The 3,597-nt window shown below is 32.8% G+C and overlaps 1 pseudogene; it reads right to left on the bottom strand.

Annotated features, from left to right (window-relative positions):
• Positions 1 to 1,694: 1,694 nt before the first annotated feature.
• Positions 1,695 to 2,979, bottom strand: LOC107142938 (annotated as a pseudogene).
• Positions 2,980 to 3,597: the final 618 nt, after the last annotated feature.

Genomic DNA, 3,597 nt, shown 5'->3' with positions numbered 1-3,597 from the left:
TTGGAAACATCCTAATAGAGTCATTTCAATTTAACAAAGGCCGAACACATTCAAGGCAAGAGCTCTACATTCCCAACCTAATAAATATCCCTTGATGGATGTTCAATATGAAAATCTTTATTAGTCTTTCCCCCCAAGACTCATGCAAAATATATATGAATTGGTGGCTTACTATTTTTAAATTTCTCTTAAGATACTTTTATAATTGCCTTATTAATTGAGAGATGAATACAAATCTGAGCCTACAAAGAGATGTGTGAGAAATAATATTTATTTATTATAATTAAACCTACATATTTAACATTTAAATCTATATATTTAACATTTGACAAAATTTTATTTTTTAAGATGAATATAGTTTACATAATGCTATCAAAATCTGTTGGAATGAAGTATATCATCAGCATGAGTGTCTAGTCACATGTTTTACAGTTTTATCAAAGAACTGATTTGACTAAAAAAATTAAAACATTACAAAATATTTTTTGGTGGTGCTGGGGATCACATAGGCAAGGGCTCTGTTACTGGGCTAGATCCCCAGTTCTTAAACATTTTTTTTTTTTGTAAGAAATGAGCTGGGGTAGGGGATCTTGCTATATTGCCCAGGCTGACCTTGAACTTGAGATTCTCCTGACTCAGCCTCCCAAATAATTAGGACTACAGGCTTATACCATCACACTCAGCTCCCAAATGACAATCTTAATATATAAATTTATTATAAAAACAAGTATTAAAAATTGTCATTTTTCCCTAATAGTGATTATCCAAAAGCAATAGCTTAATTTGAAATGAATAGTGTTAAACATTTAAGAGCTTTTTATCTAGTCATGTTTGACCAAAAAGATCTTAAAGCAGTCCTTTATCAAAGATTTTGCTGCTTGACCTTTTAATCTTTTACTATCCTTATTCATCCATTCAAAAGTTTGAAGCTTTTGAGGATTTTTTTTGAGGATTTTGCCATCTTTTAATCTAAAAGCTATATAGAGAGAAAAATGCAAAGCCAACCATTGAAGTAAAAGACAATATTGGTATAAGAATGTGTAAATTCTCTCAGCAGCTTTAAGTCAACCTCTTTCAAGCCAATAAAAATTAATTTCCAAATCACTTACTAGATTTTATTGTAGTTTTCTAATTATGACTTGAATATTATCTCTGATATCTCTATTCAACAAAAGCATAAGTTTAAACATTTCTATATATTTATATTTGTTGCAACTCAAATTTGATTTGCTATTTATGCTACCTCTATTTCTCTCATTTAGCAGTGGTTAGCCTCTGCTATATACAATAAGTCCATTTACAATTCTGATTTGAGTTTTCTTTTTTTAACTCTTTTTTTATTTATATATGACAGCAAAATGCATTACAATTCTTATTACATATATAGAGCACAATTTTTCATATCTCTGGTTGTATATACAGTATATTCACACCAATTCATGTCTTCATACATGTACTTTTTATAATAATCATCATCACATTCCACCATCATAAATTACCCTATGCCCCCTCTCTTCCCCTCCAGCCCCTCTGCCCTATTTATTCCTCCCATGCTTCCTCTCCCTATCCCACTATGAATTAGCCTCCTTATATCAAAGAAAATATTCAGCATTTGGATTTTTGGGAATTGGCTAACTTCACTTATCATTATCTTCCCTAACTCCATCCATTTACCTGAAAATGCCATGATTTTATTCTCTTTTATTGCTGAGTAATACTCCATTGTGTATATATGCCACATTTTTTTTATCCATTCATCTATTGAAGGGCATCTAACAGCCACATCAATTGTTTATAGTAATTAACAATAGCTAAACTGATTTGAGTTTTCAATAAGAAACTAGTTTCCACATGAATTAATAAATATAAGGGATGACATAGCATATTCTTTAAATCATTACGATTGTTAGATAAACTTTGGTAAATAGACGGAGAGACTTCAGAAAAACATACTGAAATGATTTCATTTAAGAAGGTTATTATGTGCTGGATGAAAAAAGAGTGTTAACATTAATACAACTGAAATTAATGTAACTATAACAATGTTTAAAATTTTTAAAAATTCAACTTCTTTTTTATCCTTATCAGGCCAGGAACATAGCATTCTTTTTGAAGAAATTTTCATTTCAGGAATGAGAGCTTTCTTAATTTGTCCAATTTCTGTTCTGCTTCATTATTCTTTTAATATTTTGCTTACTCGAGGATAAATTTCAACAGGCTGGACTTCAGGAAATGGTCTTTGTTTCAAGATCTGCACACATGGGCGGGCATCATTAATTTTTTCAAGAAATTTAAGTGGAGACACATAACAATGTTGACACTGTCATTAATTCAAGTTGCTGCTCTCTCATTTCTTTCATTCTTTCAATTTGTGAAATATATTCTTGATTAATCAGATTGCCAACATCACAGAGAGCTGTTGGGAAAACTGTTTTTTTTTTTTTTTTCTGTTCCAATGTATCCATAAGCTCCTTAAAATACTGGAGAACAACTTCCTTATCACCGTGGACCATTTTCTCAGAAAAAGATTTTTGTTCTAGCTTTTCAATAAAGTGAGAAAGATCTGTCCACTGTGGATCAGTAAACTATTTAAGCAGTTTTTGAGGTGTGTCCTTTTCTTTCAGATGAGCACTTTGAAGGTCATCTATAGAATAACCATGATGTTGAACTATAGTGAGGCAATGACTACACACTAATGTTCAGGGTAGGTGACAATATCTGGATAGTCTTCTTGCTGGTACTTTTCAATAATAGCCCTTAATGCAAAATTAACAGGTAATGATTCAATACCAGTTGGAGCACTTTCAATAACACTTCTGCAATTAGGGTACTTGAGTGGAATTCATAAAAGTTACCAGATGCCTGAAGAACATTTTCCAAACAATTTCTACAAAATGTATGAGAGCATGGTAGTGCATGAGAATCTTCAAATATACTGTAACAAATGGGTCACATTAACTCATCCTCAGAATTTTGCATTTCTTTATTGATCTCCTGATTCAGATACTATATATGCTTTATCTTCTCCAACTTTTCCAGATTCTTTGTTATTCACAAAGAGCTGGGCAAGTCCACCATGAGGACACAGAATTCCTCAGCAGCCACCAGATGAGAGGTGCCAGGTGTCCCATTATAATTAAATCTATTTAAATCCCTATCCTCACCTCTCTATTTAGCTAGCAAGAAATCCCTGCTGTTATTAGGGCCCTATCTTATACAGTATCAGTTTATTGAGAATGGGGGCATGTTTATCCCTTGATCATCACTTAGAATCTCCAAATGTCCTTTGCTATTGCTTGCATGATTCCTGCTCATCTGACTATTGTGTTTCTTTGGGACTCCATGTCCAGGTGCTGAATATGGGAGTCAGTCGTAGGAAGCACTGGGAGGTTCCATACCCAGAACCATTCTCTTGTGATGCTCCATTTTTTGAGATCTCACTATGTCTCTAGGACATAATCATACCAGGGACACACTTACCCTCATAGATCTTGGCTTTCTTTTCTAGCTTAAACAAAATATCTTCTTTCTGATGAAACACAAGACTCTTTCCCCATATACATGGCCAAAAACATTGCTAAAGATCAAACTCTCTTC

The sequence above is a fragment of the Marmota marmota genome, unplaced genomic scaffold (assembly GCF_001458135.2).
Source record: "Marmota marmota marmota unplaced genomic scaffold, marMar, whole genome shotgun sequence".
Taxonomy (NCBI): Eukaryota; Metazoa; Chordata; class Mammalia; order Rodentia; family Sciuridae; genus Marmota; species Marmota marmota.
The sequence above is the reverse complement of the archived record's forward strand: the minus strand, read 5'-3'. Positions and strand labels throughout refer to the sequence as shown.